The sequence below is a fragment of the Schistocerca gregaria genome, chromosome 1, assembly GCF_023897955.1.
Source record: "Schistocerca gregaria isolate iqSchGreg1 chromosome 1, iqSchGreg1.2, whole genome shotgun sequence".
NCBI classification, from domain to species: Eukaryota; Metazoa; Arthropoda; class Insecta; order Orthoptera; family Acrididae; genus Schistocerca; species Schistocerca gregaria.
This window is the reverse complement of record NC_064920.1, coordinates 409761211-409780959: the sequence shown is the minus strand read 5'-3', so window position 1 is coordinate 409780959 and position 19749 is coordinate 409761211. Positions and strand designations below refer to the sequence as shown.

The 19749-nt window shown below is 43.0% G+C and overlaps 1 protein-coding gene across 1 annotated transcript in view; it reads left to right on the top strand.

The window, feature by feature from the left end:
* Positions 1-8241: 8241 nt before the first annotated feature.
* Positions 8242-19749, top strand: part of LOC126349682 (unconventional myosin IC) — a 397905-nt gene continuing 386397 nt past the window's right edge. The window contains exon 1 of the mRNA XM_050002452.1: positions 8242-8381. The gene's annotated coding sequence lies outside the window, so the exon portion shown is untranslated. The remainder of the gene's footprint in view (positions 8382-19749) is intronic.

The window sequence follows — 19749 nt, the reverse complement described above, 5'->3', positions numbered from 1 at the left end:
GGAATGTAGTCTAATTAAGTGGGTTGATGCTAAGGGAATTAAATTAGGAAATGAGACAGAGTATTAAATGAGTTTTGCTATTTAGGGAGCAAAATAACTGATGATGGTCGAAGTAAGAGAGGTAGACTGGCAATGGCAAGGCAAGCGTTTCTGAAGGAAAGGAATTTTTTGACATCGAGTATAGATGTAAGTGTCAGGAAGTCGTTTCTGAAAGTATTTGTATGGGGTGTAGCCATCTATGGAAATGAAACATGAACGATAAGCAGTTTGGACAAGAAGAGAATAGAAGCTTTCGAAATGTGGTGCTACAGAAGAATGCTGATGATTAGGTGGGTAGATCACATAACTAATGAGGAGGTATTGAACAGAATTGGGGAGGAGTTTGTGGCACATCTTGACTAGAAGAAGGGATCGGTTGATAGGACATGTTATGAGGCATCAAGGGATCACCAGTTTACTACTGGAGGCAAAAATCGTAGAGGGAGACCAAGAGATGAATAAACTAAGCAGATTCAGAAGGATGTAGGTTGCAGTAAGTACTGGGAGATGAAGAAGCTTGCCAGGATAGAGTAGCATGGAGAGCTGCATAAAACCAGTCACAGGACTGAAGTCCACAACAACAACAACAATAACAACACATGTGACTGAACAATGTGTATATGAAGGAAATACTGTTTAACTGCTAGGTGGACATTAACCAGAATGACTGTCTTTCTTGTAACTTTGTTAGTTACGAAGATGTGAACAACAATACGTCTTTTTTAAACAGCGCCCTACATTTTTTATTGGATAATCCACTTTCTCCCTTAAAGACCTGTCCAGAAACGAATCACAGTGTACAATTCATGTAACATCACGTGATTAAAAAGCATGACAGAACAACGACTTTGACTCTCCTGTACTAGCACACAGTGCAGATACCCAGGGTGACGTAACTCATCCACTTGCTGGAAATTACATATGGAATTCGCTCTCTACAGAGTTCATTTACTTGTATTATCGTCAAGAGTAACCCCAAAAGGAAGGTCTCCAAAGTTCTGGGGCCGCAGGGAAACTGCGTGGTTCTTGGACATACTGTTTTTTTCCTCGCTCCCTGCACTCTCTACAGAACCACGGCACATCCGCTGGAGCTTCCAGTCTCGGCTTGGTAGCAGGTTGTATTGGAGCTCCCATCAGCCATTACCTGAAGGTGCGTAGTACGCACAGTAATTCGGCTTTTGAGTGCAAAAGGCGTTAAACCAACTGACCGATGTGTATGGAGAGTCGTGTATGGATGTAAAAAATGTTCGCAAATGGTATAGAGAGTTTGCAGGTGATCGTACTGAAATTAAAGACGAGCAAACAAGTGGGAGACCGCCAATCCCCAAAGAGGCAATCGCAAAGCTTGAATAGATCTTGGTTTAAGATCTGTGGATTAGTCTCGATGAGCTTTGCAATGTTTTTCCTGAGGTTTCTCGAAGTACCATTCACCAGGCTGAATTGTTGTAATTTCGGAAAGAGTGCGCAAGATGGGTCCCAAGAAAGCTGACACAAGACCACAACCGGCAACGCGTTGAAACTTCCCGCCAATTTCTTCAGCGCTGTGCATATGAAAAGGCAACCTTTTGGATTCAGTAGTCACGGGTGCTGAAACCTGGGCTTACCATTTCGCACCTGAGAGTAAACAACAATCACGCGAATGGCGGCGATCCGATTCACCCAAGCCGCGAAACTTCAAAAGAACACAGAGAAACCTGGGTAATTAAGGAAGGCAGGATGGGTTACGATTGTGGACGGGCCTGAATCAATTACTATTGGTTTGGTTTGTAATTTCACTCATTTATTTTAATAAATAATTTTTGAAAACAAGCCAATAAAGTCGCAAACAGACTTTTAAGGCGTGTAACCACAGTCACGGCTGAAGGGCTTTAACGTGAAAATTGGCAATTGTTTAAAATTTAACAATATATGAAATACAGACAGTAAATAATTTTTGAAAAAAAGCCACTGTGGTCGCAATCAGAATCTTAAAGCAAGTAACTACAATCACGGCTTAAGGCCTTTAACGCCAAAATGGCAATTACAAGAAATTTACAGATATATCTGTCAAACGGCGAATGGCATAGCAAAAGTTAATTTAAAAAAAGAAACAGATCACCAAACAGGTGAGACAAACGATGATAACTTAATAATTCAATAATAAAATAAAACACACGCCCCAGTGACAGACGGTGCTCCAGGAATCGACCTCTGAGTAGGTCACACCAAATACACTTTCGCAAGTGAAGAGAAAGGCAGCCAAGAGCTGACTCAGATCACAAGATGGTAACGCAGACTAGTGGCAGTCTAATGATCGACTAATGATAATCTTGGTGAGGCTACCTGACATCCAACAAAACATATGCAAGCTGAAAAATTACGCCAAAGCGGGAACCAGCGGTCTGGGCTCCGCCCGCAGAATACTGTGCTTAGAGCGCCCGGAACAAGAAGGAATGACTACCACTAAGGTAGAAGAACGCCACCCAACCTACAATCAAGAAGCTGTCAAACTTACACGCTTCACCGCACAGCGGCGGCAAGGCGAGGAAATGTACACTGCCGTTACATACACTAACCCCCAGGGCAGGCAACTGGGGCGTTAGCGGCCACAAGACAGAAAAATACCGCTGGTTGAACTTAACAATGTAAGAAGCTGAAAATAGTAAATAGTAATTAGAAGCTCAGGAAGGCTAATCAGACCCGCCTTCCCCAGTTACTCCACTCGCTGCTTTTCGCCTCTGCGACACTACGTGCAGCAACACGAACCCAAGTCACTGGAGAATAGCGAGATTTCACAATGGTGGTGGTTTATCTACACGAATTGCAATGCACACAACTTAAACTTGCGGGATCCGGTTTCGATGAGGTCGGGCCCCAAAGGTAGGGCAGCAGTTACTACTACATATCGATAAGCTGCTGCCACTCGTGGACAGGAAATGTTTACGAAACCGAGTGGCGCCAGTGAACACGAGAAGAAGACAAACAACACAACCATGCCAACTAAACGATACGGTCTGGCAGAAACCTACACACGGCACCAACGCGAGCCGCAGCACGGTTCACACAGTCTGCCTCTAAAGTCACGGCAACTATATTTTGGGATCGAAGCAGATATTGATGGTCGACTTCATTATTCATGGGACAACAATAATTGCCGATAGGTACTGTAAGACATTGTAAAAACTCAGACGGACGATTCAGAACCGAAAAAGAGGAATGTCGAGCAAAGACATAAGCCTTCTACACGACAATGCTCGCCCCCACATCGCCCTTCAAACCGTGGATCTTCTGCAACAGTTTGGACGGGACATCGTCACCCATCAACCCTATAGTCCAGACTTAGCGCCCACTGACTACCAGTTGTTTCCCAAGTTAAAAGAACTATGGACTGGAAGGCGCTTCAGTGACGACGACGAAATGAAACATGAGGTCCAACTCTTCTTCAGCAGCATGGCGGCGGGCTGGTATCACACTGGCATAGAAATACGTTTACAAAAATGCATCGATCGAAATGGTGATTATGTGCAGAAATAGAAAATTTTCAAGTTTAAATACTACGAACAATTTATTGTAAATAAATCTTTCCTTATATTTAAAAACTGGAGCTTTACTTTCGAGATCACCTTCGTGTTATTTCGCCCTTGTCTGTTTTCCGCTGTTAATTACACTACATCCTTTATATGTAGATGTTCCCGAATAGTTGGCCACACACGGGCGGATTTCTGCGCTGGGGCAAAACCGCAGGACACTTACGTGGATATTTTTGACTCGTTCGGCCTGCCGACCTCGGGTCTACTCTCGCAGATTTGCGCGGAGGCCGGGTCCCTTCGTTGTGTAACGTAACTCGGTGGATTTTCATGGTTATCCGTGGGCTCTGAAGTACGGTGCATCCTCGAGAGGACAGACGACACATTTCGCTTTACTGCTACTTTGCCTCACCGTAAGTATGTTATACAGTGCGGCGTCTTTACGGATTGTTTTGTTGTAGCACATTTTCGGCTTTGAACTTGTTTACGTCGTCGAGCGGAAGTTAGTCCGGACGATAGCAGGAAAAAAATTGTGACAGTGATATGCTAGAAAGCGGCCGTTCTTGACCCTGTGTTTACGTACAATAACTCGCAATGTCTTTAATATAATGGCCGTAACATACTTATGCCTAACACAATCATGAACACAGTAGAAGCAAATTTTTATTTGAACTCAACGCTCTGTAAATGTTTTGATCAACGTGGGACTAAGCGTGCATCACGGACCGATACCTGCACAAGCCGTCAGATTTACGAAGAGCTTGGCATCAGGAGCCCACTATCAGTATGCCGCTTGACCACCTCTGACCTGCATACATGCATGCACTGATTGGGCTAGAAAGGGTGTTAAAGTCGTCGTATCCTCTACTGAGGATAAATGGTCTTTGATGTTATGGATACTTGCTCTGGGGCGCAGTCGACGTCTGGGCTACTGGGGAGAGATCTGGAGACCTTGCTGGGCATTGGAGTACCTTAACATCATACAGGCAGTCCATAGACACACGTATCCTGTATGCAGGAGCATTGTACTGTTGAAAAATGGCACCACGATACTGTTGCTTGAGAGGTAAAACACGACGACGCAGAATGCCCGTGACGTATAGATGTGCCGTTGGAGTTCCGTCTGTCACTACCAGCCCGACCTGACGTCATACCCGAAGGCTCCCCACGTCATGATGGCAGGGTTACACCACTGTACTGGACCAAAACATTGAAAGAAAGGTGCCTTTACCAACGTCGCCGACGATGGTCGTCCGGGGTAGTGCAGAACCACGACTCATCATCGTAAACAAAGCGTTTCCACACTTCCCAGTCATGACACCATTCCACACGCAACATTTTGTGTTGTGGTTTTAACTTCAGCTTACTCACTGGGTGGTAATTTCTTAGCTCGGCTTCTGATAGACTCTAATGGATCGGAATGACACAAAATGGTGCAGGCACTTCATTACTTGTTTTCGGATGGCAGGCGCTGGCGTGAAGTGGATACGAAGAGCTTGGTGCACAGTGTGCGATCTTACCTTGTGGTGGTCAGATGTGTGCGACCGGATTCTTGACGAGAAGTACGCCTGCCCTCATGTTCCTGTGCAATCCAGCATTGGACCACTGACTCATCCGAACACCCTAAAAAACTGGCTAGTGCACGATTCGCCTAGCCGGCCAAATGGTGGCCCACAATTTCAATCAGTGTCAGATGCTTACAGCACTCATACACGAGTACGCGGCACATTTGTGTGCTTCAACTTGATCACTCAACTCTGTTCACCCCCCTGACATATTATACCAGGACTGGTAACAACCCTAAACACGAACAAGACTAATTTACTCTGGAGACCGTTTTATCCATGACAGAGATCTGCAACACTGTTACAGCAGAACCTCGCTAATGCGAATTCGGATGATCCGACTTCCCGCTTAGTACAACCATCCCATCTCTGGAGTTTGTTTGCGTACACTGACAGCTGCTACAATCAGTTCTGGATTTGTCGATGTCTCATCGTCTGCAATATGGATCAGCAGACAGTTGGCCGTTGCTAGGTGTGATAATTCTATAGTTTCTTTTTCAATCAGTAGGTGCTATTGTATACATATTTTCAATAAACTTCTTTCTTTTTACTTACTAAAGTATGTAAAATTAAATTATGGATCCAGTTAAACGTAAACATGTGATACTGTCTTTAGAAGCGTAAGTTGAGCCCAATTTCGTGAGTGAGTGGACCAGTATAGGTAATGTTGACTACACACGGGAAGCAGAATTAACTCACGGCCAACTCACTGGCGCTGTAACTGGAAATCCGGTGGGAACGAGAAATATGACGACGACAGCGAAGACAATGAACCTACTGATCGAGAATCACATGCAATATTAAAAATGAGTTTGATATAGCCTTTCAGTAAATTGAACAAAGCGCTAGGTCTAACCCAATAGATCAGGGCTTCCCAACCTTTTCAGCTGGCGGACCCCTTCTTCAGTTGAAAATCCATGGCGGACCCCTAGTCAGTCAAGAGCACAGTAACTTTAAATTTCACAGCGAACCCCATGGGAACTGAAAGCTTCTTACTGCAAGTGCCATGTTCCCAATGGCACACCACCACCCCGAAGTATCAATAGTCTTTGGTTTAGAGATGAATGAAAACAACTTGAAATTAACGATCCAGTTTGAATTCCCACTATATCCAGACACTTACTAGTGAATTTACTCACTTTGTTCAAAACAGTAGTCAGATTAAAATTACTTGGTAATTGAGATTTCACACGATGGAGCTGTCTTCCTGCAAGAGCAATCAACATCACGTCCAAACTGTTCGCTGTTGGCAAGCTGCCGCTTATGGTTTGTTCACTGCTGCTGCTGCTGTGTAAGGAGCATACATATTTCGCAACAGTCGTCTGTGTGTGTGTGTGTGTGTGTGTGTGTGTGTGTGTGGTTCATTCCTCCTCATTCATTTCAACTGCTAACTTCCCTTGTTGTGAAGGCGATAGAGAAACTGCACCCTTCTTCAATGATCGTGACTTCAGCCACCGATCCATGTTAGAAGTAATAAACTGGTTAAAAATCGACTTATGAAATAGATAGTGCACTGACAAAGCAAGTTTAACACTTAATAATGCCTGGAGCCGCATACGTGCCAGCGAGCGCTGTGATTGGTCGACAAAGCTCGCTCCGCGCATGCGTAAAAGGTTTCAGCGCATCTAGCGCCGTGAGCCGGGGCACAAACGACCCCCGTATTGTTGCTAAACAGTCGATCAGAGAAGCCGCATTCTCCGGCACTAAACTGCGTATACGTTCTCACTTAGTATCCGCAAGGCTGCTTGGGGATACGACCTGAAGTAAAAGTACACATGTTTTTCACACGAAAAATAATTGTAGTGAATTTGATTTTCACATTTTTATTCAATAATGTTACTCATTATTTTACACGATTTGGTGGAAGGTGACCGCGGATCCCCTAGAAAGAGCAGGCGGACCCCTAAGGGGTCCGCGGACCACACGTTGGGAAGCCCTGCAATAGATCAAAGTTGTCGTCTGCTAAGCAAAAGAAAATTACAGACTTTTTTCATCTTGCTTACGACCAGAACATTTTCTTCACCTTGTAATTTCTGATGTTTTAAATAGTTAGGTGTAAATCAGTTGGATGTCAATGCATTTCTGTGATAAGGTCTGTACAGATCTTTTTACTGACAGTAACACCATATTACCATATGATACAGACTTTTTTTTACAGTACATTACACTTTTATGAGGAAATTTGTGGTAAGGTCTTATGGGACCAAACTGATGTCATCGGTCCCTAAGCCTACACACTACTTAATCTAACTTAAACTAACTTTGCCGGCCGCAGTGGACGAGCGGTTCTAGGCGCTTCAGTCCGGAACCGCGCGACTGCTACGGACGCAGGTTCGAATCTTGCCTCGGGCATGGATGTGTGTGATGTCCGTAGGTTTAAGTAGTTCTAAGTTCTAGGAGACTGATGACCTCAAATGTTGAGTCCCATAGTGCTCAGAGCCATTTTAAACTAACTTACGCTATGGACAACACGCACACACATCCATCCCCGAGGGAGGACCCGAACCTCCGACGGGGGAAGCCGCACGGACCGTGAGAAGGCGCCTCACACCGCGCGGCTTTGTGTAAGGTGTTGTAGTGCGTGATTGCTTTCTTTTTTTCGTTTTCTTACTGTTTTAACATATTTCAAATAGTGTTTCCAGTTGAACATTTAAGATGTGCTGTACAGTAATGTGATATTATTAATCAATAAAACTGTTCCTCTGATAATACGATTTTCTCTGCTTTCTAATCATGCTCCCTGTCCAATAGCAGATAGATTAGGGAGGCTCTACTGTAATTTACATACCTGACAACGGTGTGTACATGTCGGGTACTTCACGTTTTTTGTCAAGCAGCGTACCTGTGACCCGTCGCGAAAACCCGTTCCAGTGTGACCAGCTGATCAGGTGCTCCGAGGTTGATTGTTCGACACCGAAAATACTGAAATAGGAATCAGTTTTCTGTACGGTGTTTCGCGTACAAGACGCAGAACCCGTGCCTGAGGAGCAGGGTAGGACGGACACTATATTTAACGTGGGCGCCTCGGTGCCTGGCGGCGGGGTGCTTCCCTCCGCCCCGCCACGCCGTGGCGCGGCCGGTTTCTCCGCATGGCGCTCCCGCTGCCGCTCCGTGAGTCAGTTGGGCCGCGACCGCCGGCCGGTGTGCATGTTGTCGTGAGTTGGGGCTGAGCAGCGAGAAGGGACGGCAGCCACGTGCACGCACCGCGCCGTCACGTGACCAAGCGCGCGCTCGCCACTAACCGTAGCCGTCGCCGGCGGGACACCGACAGGTTTGTACCCGACATTGTTCTCCTGAAGGGCAATGCACTACCAGCGGCCGCCGACGCTGAGTCAAATGTTCGTTTGAGCTAACGCATTAACCGTTGCTTTCGAACCTACCCATCGTAGGAAGATTTGGAAATAAATACGTCTCTGTTCTGACCACGCTACAACTGTGCAAGGTGGAAAGTTACGGAGTTATGGCATAGGTTGGAACCGTTGCCAGTCTTCTACAAGAAAAAATGACATTTATACAATAGTGCTGGCAATTTCCAGTGACGGTATTGGGTGCGATGTATATTTTCTGCGGACCGACCAAACTAACACACATAGTTTTTTTTTGTGATGGTCAGTGTTTTCGTTATAGAGCTGGTGGCTTTAGCGGCTTGTCGTTTAGGTTTATTTGGTTATATATTTCCGCTGGAACACTTTTCCTAACGTTTTGGGGATGTGGTCATGGATCGAACGTCAGTTTGTTTCTTTCATAGTTCCTTGTTTCGTGATTTGTTGGTTAGTTCTCTTAATTTCTCCTCTGGGTTAATTTTTTTTCTTTGTTTTTATGTTGCTTCCAATAATACTGTCTGTACTTCACGTTTAGTTTGCAATGGTTTGCGTTCTCTATTAGGCTTCCGGAGACAGAGTGTCAAGCCAGATTCGTGGCATAACGTTCAGACATCCTCTACTTATCACTGCGTGGCGTTGTACATTATGTTAAGACTTCATTACAGCAAAGTCAGCTCCTGGTAGCTGAGTGGTCAGCGCGACGGAATGTCACACCTATCGGCCCGGGTTCGATTCCCGGCTGGGTCGCAGATTTTCTCCGATCAGGAACTGGGTGTTGTGTTGTCCTTATCATAACATCCCCATCGACACGCAAGTCCCCGAAGTGGCGTCAACTCGAAAGACTTGTACCAGGCAAACGGTCTACCCGACAGGAGGCCCTAGCCACATGGCATTTCCAGTAGCGTAAAATAGAACACTTTGTAAAATACAGGTGAAAAATTTTTAGTAGCCGAACTCTCATAAATTCGTCTTTATTTTTTGACAACCGATTTCGACACACACACAATGCCGCCTTCTGGTCTTCGAAAAAATTTGGTTACAGAACTTGTTCATTGTAAGTTAGTGACTCGTGCCATGTTGTCATTATGGTGGATAAAATATATTACATATAAATGTGTCATCCATAGAACAATGAACACGTTCCCCAACGAAAATATTTTGAAGGCCAGATGAGATATCCGTCGAAACTGGTCTCTCTCTCTCTCTCTCTCTCTCTCTCTCTCTCTCTCTCTCTCTCTCTCTCTCTCTCGCTCTCTCATATTAAGCTACACAGGAGATTCTCAATCAATAAATCTGTAAATTCGGGTTCACACTAACGGATATATTGTATTTGCTGGCAACAATAATCATAACAGATACACCTATCGGCCCGGGTTCGATTCCCGGCTGGGTCGCAGATTTTCTCCGATCAGGAACTGGGTGTTGTGTTGTCCTTATCATAACATCCCCATCGACACGCAAGTCCCCGAAGTGGCGTCAACTCGAAAGACTTGTACCAGGCAAACGGTCTACCCGACAGGAGGCCCTAGCCACATGGCATTTCCAGTAGCGTAAAATAGAACACTTTGTAAAATACAGGTGAAAAATTTTTAGTAGCCGAACTCTCATAAATTCGTCTTTATTTTTTGACAACCGATTTCGACACACACACAATGCCGCCTTCTGGTCTTCGAAAAAATTTGGTTACAGAACTTGTTCATTGTAAGTTAGTGACTCGTGCCATGTTGTCATTATGGTGGATAAAATATATTACATATAAATGTGTCATCCATAGAACAATGAACACGTTCCCCAACGAAAATATTTTGAAGGCCAGATGAGATATCCGTCGAAACTGGTCTCTCTCTCTCTCTCTCTCTCTCTCTCTCTCTCTCTCTCTCTCGCTCTCTCATATTAAGCTACACAGGAGATTCTCAATCAATAAATCTGTAAATTCGGGTTCACACTAACGGATATATTGTATTTGCTGGCAACAATAATCATAACAGATTGTTAGTTTCTGATTTCGTATCCATGGCTAATTCTCAAAACTGGAAATCATTTTAATACAAGAAAGAACACGTTTTCAACTAAAAAATGTTAGGGTGTGAGATGTAGAATTTTGTTGTCCTCCATTCGCAATACAGAAATAAACAGCTACGGTTGTTCCTGAGACGGCAAATTCATCGCATGTCTGAAATGTGTTATAACAATTACTTTTTCCATTATTTGCTTCATATGATTTCGATTAAAGTGTGGTAGCCAGAGGCAGCTGAACGTCAGCCCCGGAAGCTGTTGAAATCTGCGTTAGCAGACATTCTGGCATTACCTTCTATAGTCGCATTGGGACTCTCAAAGGGGAAAAAGTAACAGAAATTGACTAAATATACTCTTCAGGTGGTGAAGCTATCATTTTCACCTAATGGCCGACACTTAGGGCTACCTGATCCTTTATGGAATAGGGGAAATAAGTTACACTTTCAAATGGTTGTAACCTTTTTCTTCGTATATAGATACCGTCTGAGTATTTTTTTAGAAAAGGGAAAGACATAATCTTATGATAATGGCGTGGTGGTAAGTGGAAATAGTTTTTTGTAATGTAGTACAGTGACGTATTTGCCTCCACAAAGATAGCCATTTACATTCAACTGTGGATAAATCTCACTTTCCCATACGTAGCCCTTCTCTGTTCTGACCATGTGGAAAGCCACCGAAACATTCCACAGGGCCAGTTTTGCCGATGTCTGTCGTAAAATAATTCCTCCCTCTTTGGTTTCCCGATACATTCCCATTTATGGACTAGCCGTAACTTCTGTCATAACAGCTGTACCCGCAGAAGAAAGCGTAAAATCAGTGCGTCTTGACAGTCACACCGAAGTATAATTTTTATTAAGTTTACGTTCGTGTAATCAACTACGAAGAATAGAAGAAAAGCCTTTAATAGTTTTAAAACCCTCGATACCTCCATAACTAAGATGCGTAACTTATCCTAGTCTTGTTCTCCTAGTGCCCACTTAACTCTCATATGGCCATTCCTTGGCTATTATTGAATTAACTTAAACGTCATAGACTGAGAAGAATCAAAGAAAAGTTGCGCTCATAGTCACGAGATTAGTGATTGAGAGCATCACAGAGGTGTTGAACAAATTCCAATTGTAGATAATACAAGAAAGCGCTGTAAACCGCCAAAAGCTTTACTTACAAAATTCAAAGGGGCCAAGTTCCAATGTGGATCAAGAGACGTATCTGTTTCTGCATTTATATGCTGCAAAATACTCTGGCCATCAGTGTGAAATTAGATAAATTTGTGCATTTTCAAAGGGGCACCAGTAATCTCTCCCAATGCACCACCCCGAATGAACAGGGAAAAAAGGGGGCTTGAGGGAATTCTGCTACATAAATGTACCTCCCGCCATAAACCTGCCGCAACTTGCATGATACAGATTTTTTTTTACTCGGAATTCAGATATACTATATCAGAATTATTTGCTGTTTTTATTGTTGTAATGGACAGTCATCCATGTCTTGTCGTGATGAATCATAGTTCCTGAGCTCTTTGGGTTACATCTCCATTTACGGGCGAGCCGTAATTTCCTCTCTGTGATATGCCGCCGTTCCTGTGGAGGATGGCAAAAGTGTGTGCGTGGGACTCTGTGTAGGCTAAGGAGAACTGATGTAGGCTCTTACAGCAGTTCACAATTTCAAGTATACCCGCTGTGCAAATGCTCCATGATATACCTGAGAGAACAATCACAGTTACCGATATTTCACAGGTAACAAAATTTTTAGGAAAGAGTATCATATATTCTGTCAATAAATTTACTTTGGCGATTTGTCAGAAACACAAAAAAACTAAATTACACCCTTGGCATACATATTTGGTGGGACATACATGCTTTCCCATAAAATTACAGCGTTGTTTTCTCAACGTTCCAGTAGTTATATGTTAAAAAGTTTTAGTTGTTCCGCAAGCCTTAATTGTTGCGTACCAATTTGTGCTCTGTCATTATTTCTATGTAACTAAAAACTGTTCGATGTCGTGATTACCAAGATGCCTTCTCGGTGATTGATAGAATCTTCTATTACCCAAGAATTTCATTCTCTGTTGGACTGTACTGTGCGACAACAGCAAGCAATACATTTTCTTTTAAAATGTGGTTCATGTGCCTTCTACATCGGTGTACACACACACACACACACACACACACACACACACACACACACACACACACACACAAGTAGTACAAACACAAAATTTACGTAACAATAACTTTAGATTTACTTACTTTCACTAACAAGGATCTCCTCAGTATGATAGCTATAAACGAAACACACGTCGCGATCTCCTGCAATAACGTAGCGCGCGCCCACGCACACATGAAACAACTTACTACTTCGCTGTTCATGCAGTAAATTTCAACATCAGGGCATGACGTCTTAGTTTATTGCTCCTTTACTGCTAACTCTGTTCGCAACACATTTTGCAGACAGTATCCACGTATAACACTGAATTTACCTGCAAAATTATGTCATTGAACGACACGGTCATATAAATTGAGATGTCTGAAAAACTAGCGTTTGCTTAAAACTGAACACAAATTGGAGGTATGAATTAAACAACTCCTTCAGTCACAACTTTTTCGTGTTGTATTAACTACACGATGCATTTCGAACTCTGTGGGTCCATCGTCAGGTGTACTTTGTCTTAATATGTATTTTATTTCTTCTCCTGAATGAGGTGAAACGCACATTTCACCTCATTCAGGAGAAGAAATAAAACACATATTAAGACAAAGTACACCTGACGATGGACTCACAGTGCCCCTCCATTGTCCGGAACTTCTGCAGAGCTACTTGTGCATAGTCGTCATTCTTGTAATGCGGCTTCATAAGCAAAGCGCGGTCCTGCATGGAGACAGCCACGGCGAACGTCGCAGACGCGAAATGAGGGAAAGCCGTGTACCCGACGTGTTTATACCAACTTTAATGGATCGAGTGCATGTCAGGTGTTTTCATTTACATATTCTGACAAGCACAGCGCTATCTGTTGATCAATTTTCACACTATTTTTTTTCTTCTGCCTTAAGTTTTCCCCCTTCTCCGATAATATTCCGTTGCAATTTGACGTCATTCTGACCAGTGATTGTATTTCTGCGGCGTTTTGAAAGTTTAATTGTAATCATCCTGTACATCAAAATTACATAGTACTCCAGTGGTTTCATTTAAGCAAGCTCGCAGCCTGCCACCTCCCTTAGAGCAAGAATTGGAAGAAAAACGATGAGATTCATGATTGGCGATAACCACTTGCTAACAATGGTAACTGCAAATATATGGCACAATAAAAAGTGTCAGAATGGTTCGTCGTTCCGTTTCGTCACGTATCGGATTTGTCTTGAACACTTCATGCCGACTTCCCTGTTTTTATCGTTTCTTCAAACGCCAGCGATCTAGTAGTTGTAAGGTCAAAATTGCGTGGTGAAGTTAAACATTGCAGTTTCTGTTGGTAGCGCCGAACGCCGATTAAGTAAACATATTCCCTCACGCGTCTCCACCTCCGCAAGATCCAATTTTGTCATTTAGATTATGCAGTAAACTTCGTTTTCAGAGACTTCTTTTGAAAAATGCCGACAACTATTTTGAAGGATGTTGACAACTGTTTTTGAATAATGCCGATGTGAAGAAGTAGAATAGACTTGTATGGTCTGGCTGGCTGGGAGAGAAACCTAGAAAGGAGAAACAAGGCTGCAGAGTAAATGAAACCCATTCTAGTCCTGTAAAGCTGCCCGGTCCGCCAAACCGCTCGCTAACGCTAGCCCCGACAAGTCGGGCTGTGTGTGGCCACCCCCGACCGCTGGGAGGCCTCTAGCTGCGAGCGCACAGTCGTGTGGCAGCGGCGCCATGCCAGAACAAAAAGGAAAACTTGCTGTGGCTGCAGCAGTGATGTGTAGAAAAAAGAAGGGAAACGTTTATGGATGAAAGAATGGTTGAGAGATAAATTCAAGTTTTCTCACACAAATCTGTTACGTACCCTCCAAGTTCAAGAGCCTACAGACTACAAAAACTTCTTACGTATGGATGACAATACGTTTTGTGAATTACTGGACCTCATGCGAGAAGAAAGAAACGTATATAAGAGCTACCATCACTGCTGAGGAGTGACTAGTAACAAGCATTTCCTGATTGAAAAAACCTGCGGGTAGTGGCTCCTGTTACTATAATTACAAATGTACTTTCAGTTGTCCTTTTCGCTGTTGTAAATGCAAACTATGAGTTTATATATGTTCACACCGGTACGAATGGTAGAGTGTCAGATGGTGGGATTCTAAAGCTTACAGATTTCTACACTTCACTAGTATCTAGAACTCTAAATTTACCAGGTCCCGTTTATCTGCAAGCAGTGGATTCTACAGTGCCATTTGTGTTTGTAGGTGATGAAGCTTTCCCTTCGATGCCGAATTTAATGAAACCGTATCCTCAAAGGAACTTAACAAGGGAGAAAAAGATCTTCAATTACAGGCATAGGAGAGCTCGCGGGTAGTTGAGAATGATTTTGGAATAATGACAAACAGATTTCAAGTGTTATTAACGCCAATAGCGGTTGACGTAAAAACTGTTGATGGAATCGTTCTTGCATGTACAGTTTTGCACAACTTTTTAAGGAAGAAATGCCCTAATTACATTCATACTGCCGGTGATTGCAATAACTCAAAACTGTAAACCTTACTGATAAAAGCTTGCAGTCAGGTAGTCAACAAATGTTAAGACTCGATACGACACGACAAACCAGCACAGTTACTGCAGAGGAAGTGCGAGGAAAATACAAGCAATTTTTCAGTGACGTGAATGAATTAGAATTTCAAGAAACTTTGATCATTTAGAGTTTATGCGCAGAGCATTTATTTATACTTTGCATAATTAATAAATAAAAGCGTTTGTATACTTACAACATCAACATCTGACTCATCATTTACTTCCTCAGTCTGGTCATCTCCAGAGTCCTCCCCTGTTTTAGTGAAGATATCCCACATCGCACCTCTTCTCGATCCAGGGTGAACTGCAGGAGATCGTAGTACCAAAGCGTCGGTTCTGGTACGTTTTCAGCAGCACTTCTACTTGCTGATTTAGCGTCCTGTATTTTTCTAAACTGTCGTCGGAAAGACGCTCGTAGAGAACTATTTTTAAAAAAATAACAAACGCCTTGTCTGCTGCACGATTTATTTCTTTGCACTTAGCTAAAAGAACTTTGTAGGCTTTGTTCCTCATATTCGTTTCGGAGTAGTCCTTCGATTTTTATCTCCCACAGACATGGTCATTCTCTGTATATTATTAATGAAAGACGCCCAAAGGTCTTTGTTTTCTTCGAACGACGTTATCATAAAAGTAGCGATAACGAAAGAAGTAGTGAATAACAGAGAGTCGGACACCGTACTGACGGAACGTGGGCTAGGAGGAAGCGGCCGGCCTGAGCTGTGGCCCCGGCTCAGCAGGTGGCGGTCGGGGAACCAGGTAGGAGCTCGCCCGTGGAGGCGACGCACCCAAACTTCGGACACGAGCGCGAGCGCATCGCTCACACACAGGCGAGCCGGTCGGGGCCAACCCTCTCAACGGGTCGGTCGGCGGACCGGTCCGGCTGTGTATGGGCTGCTTAACAGATAACAGAAGGAAACAAAGGGACTGACGAGATCAGTACTCCGGAACCATTCAATGGTTTGGGATGGTTGTGCGTTCTGGTTCAGTTCTGCGTTTCTCGTATGTAGACAATCGTGACCTCCAGTTGTATCTCGTAACCGTCATCTTGTACCTACCGGGAACATTTTTCTCCCGTCAAGACCCTCTAAACATGTAAACATGTTCCTGCAAAAAAGGCAAAGCTAGTACTCAACGTTACTGTTTGAATTTTCATTTTTCATCCAAATCATTTATTTTTTAACAAATCGCAAAAGTCAGTAAATATGATAGACTGGTATCATATTTTAAAGAAGAACGACGATCCTTCAAGAAGTGGAACCGTCAGCTGTGGAGTATGATGCTTGAGACCGGAAAAAAGTGCCATCTGCAGGAAATGCCTCCTCTCTTGTGATTAACAGACATTCCTTTTATTGGGGTTTTTGTGTTTGTAATTTTTTTCTTGTTGTTCTTGTCTGTAGGCCCCCAAAAGGCCATTAATGCAATAAATGATGATCACCATAATATTTTAATTTACGCAGCGTATTTGCCTGTTTCGAAGGTGTTTCGATCGGGGTTAGTGCTACGATGTTGCGAATGATGAATTGTGATAATTTTGCAAAATCTCAGACCAATCTAATGTATAGTTCGGTGAGCTTTAGAGGCTTAATTCTGACTTCCGTGAATTGTTTTAACAAGTAAATAACGACGAATTTATGGTAAATATCGACAGACAGTAGCTAAGTGAATGTGAAACTAAAAATCCGAAGTTGGTGGTTCAATTTAATCTGTCAGGTAAACGCAGCATTTCCATCTGAAAATGCCCCATGATTGTGAGGAAGAAATAGTTGAACTGTCTTTCGGATCCCGGTTTCCACATAAATATATTTCCTGACAGCGGTGGCGGAAATGTATAGGCGAAGTGTGGTCCTGTGCCAATTCTGAGCTCTTGTGAAGGGCGGCGAACAGAAGTGAAAGTGCAAATAGAATCAATCAGTCTCATTTGAAGAGGGTATTAACATTGAGGAAAGGCGGAGATATCGGCGTCAGTATGGGAGGTGAGTCGCCAATATGTGCATTAGTTCTAATGGTTGAATACTGTAGCTGTGACAGTCGAAGAATTCGGTACTTTTTGAGTTCATTTTGAAAAGCTGTTGGTGATAAAAATCTGAGTCTTTTTTTAGTTTTGTGCAGTACACATTTACTGATGTGAGATAAAAGGATGTACAGACCGAATAATTGGACTGGAACGTGTCTCCTGCAACCCGCAGCTATAGTTTTACCGCCGTAGGTCATTATACAATAAACTGAAGGTCCAAATGTGATGGATAAGGTGATAGCAACGCTCAACTGCTTAAGGAAAACGCACTGATAACATTCCCTCTAGCGTAAACCGGTAGCAACAAGAAGTTAATAGGTCTCGCGGAATCCTGAAACCCTGCCAAGGGTGTTGCTTGCGAGGCAAGCATTTGCGGAATGGCAGAAGTGGACATTTTAGTATGCGTGAACACGCCGGCCTGTAAGGCGCGCCTAAATGGCATGCATTGTGTAGGGGGAGGGAGGGGGGGCGTCTGCCACGTGCTTCTCGCGAACTGCGACCGCGGAAACCGTGACCTGCGCTGCGAAACAGTATGCTGACCATTATACACCGGACAATTTTGCCATATCCTTGTAGGGTATATGATACTAGTTACATGGAACGAGAACACAAGTGCAAGCTAGCGCACCGGACTTCGTCTCTCATTAAGAGATATGTAAAATTGCAAAACCTTCTGGGAAAGACAGGGTAAAGCTAGGTTTTAGAGCCGATATTCATGACCTTTTTCCATAAAATAATAAATTACAAAACTAGCTTTACAACTGTATTTTCACCCTTAAGATTGTAATACGTCTTTTTAAGTAAAAAAACTTACACCCAGTGGCCACTACAAGAATAGACGAAAGGCCCTCGCAGAGTGAGAGAGCGGTTGGTGGGAGCTCTGAACGTCACACTTTTCAACATAGAACAATATTGCAGAAACTGCTTTGAAACTGTGATATTGTTTAACGTAGTAGGTAGAAATATTGAAAACAGTTTTTAACAAAAGGCTGCACTTTGTAAGAGTCAGTTTTTGGACAAAAAGTTGTTATAAGAACGTTCACAAAATATCGAAATTAAAATATATCGCTAAAATCTTACGTCAGGGTGTATACGACCCGGGACAACCGGGAGATCTGGGAATTTTTTCATCCGGGAGAAAACCGGGAAAAACCCGGGAATTTTTCATTGTTTCAGTTTACAGTCAAATTTTTGTGACTTTGACTGGTAAGAACCAATACTCCAACAAAGGATATTACTGTATCTCGCGTCTGCAGGATAATTCTGCAGCAACAAAACATTAAGAAGAGGAAGGAAAAACGTAAATAAAACTTAAGTCGCAAAGGAAATCTGCCATATACAAAAACAAAATATAGTAATCATACAAGCGTCACGAAAATATGCAGCGTACATGTTGCTGCTGCACGTCAAAGCGTCAAAGATCTTTCTAAAACGTGATTTCTCTCTCTCCCCCCCCCCCGAGTTTCGTTTTCTAAAGTGCCGGGAAATTCTACGCCGGCGTATAAAACCATAAACATTCAAAAGACATAAGTTTTACAGTGCCGAAGAAAAGTATACTCTCACATAACACGGGAAAAATGTATTTCACCCGGAAGAAAATATATTTTCAACCGAAAACTTGTGTTTCTTAAAACTGAACAAATCTTTAATCGTCAACGCGCATCGTACAGTTGACCTCTTTTTGAGGATGTCGAAAAAATATATCGATTAACTGGTTTATGTTTTTAAATCGAAGGATTTTTTGTGCGACTGTGATTACTTTTCGAACCTTTTCTATCCGTATAAATACGATTGTTTCTCATTTTCAAGAATTGACCTTTTACTTCGTATAACAAACGAGCGAAATGACAAGCACACGCCACACAAGCTCTTGCTTTCAGCCTGTTTGCCGTAAACAAAACATAACAAAACGTGCTACGAAGATAAATCTTGTCGAGAATAATATTTCAGTTGATACTAATGTCCTCTGTGATACTATACGAAACTGACAGTTTCATCTGTAACCATTATATATCTCTGAGGAACATCTTAACCAAATAAAATAGTAGGCATAAAATTTGTCCTGGTGTACCCTCTTCAAACGAAAGGTTTCGAGCCACCATTCAATCACTCTAGTGTTGGCAAATAGCTGGCGACAATGAGAGAACATGGCAGCTTTTAGCAAATCCTACGCAGACAGCGCATACGACTTTCCTTCATTTGGTTAACTGGCGACTGTGACGACAGGAAGGTTATGTGGCCAATGAGGTGAAATAAAATAATTTTGACAAATAATGTAATCAGCAGATGATTACGATGGGATAACTGCCAGGAAAGAAAAAGTGCATATCTTGTACAATCGGAGAAGCGTAAAAACATCCTTGAAGAATGAATTTCGGTGTAGCCAAGCTTTGATAAAAGTTAGGTAATTAGGAGGGTATATAGGATATGAAGTTTAGTTGAGCAAACACGCTACTCTGGCAGCAACAATGTCTAGTCATCGAATCGAGCTTGGTTAACAGAAAAGGGTTAAGTTACGTCACCTCCATACAGATTCTCTATGGCAGAGTTTCAGTCGTAATGTTGGCGTTCCA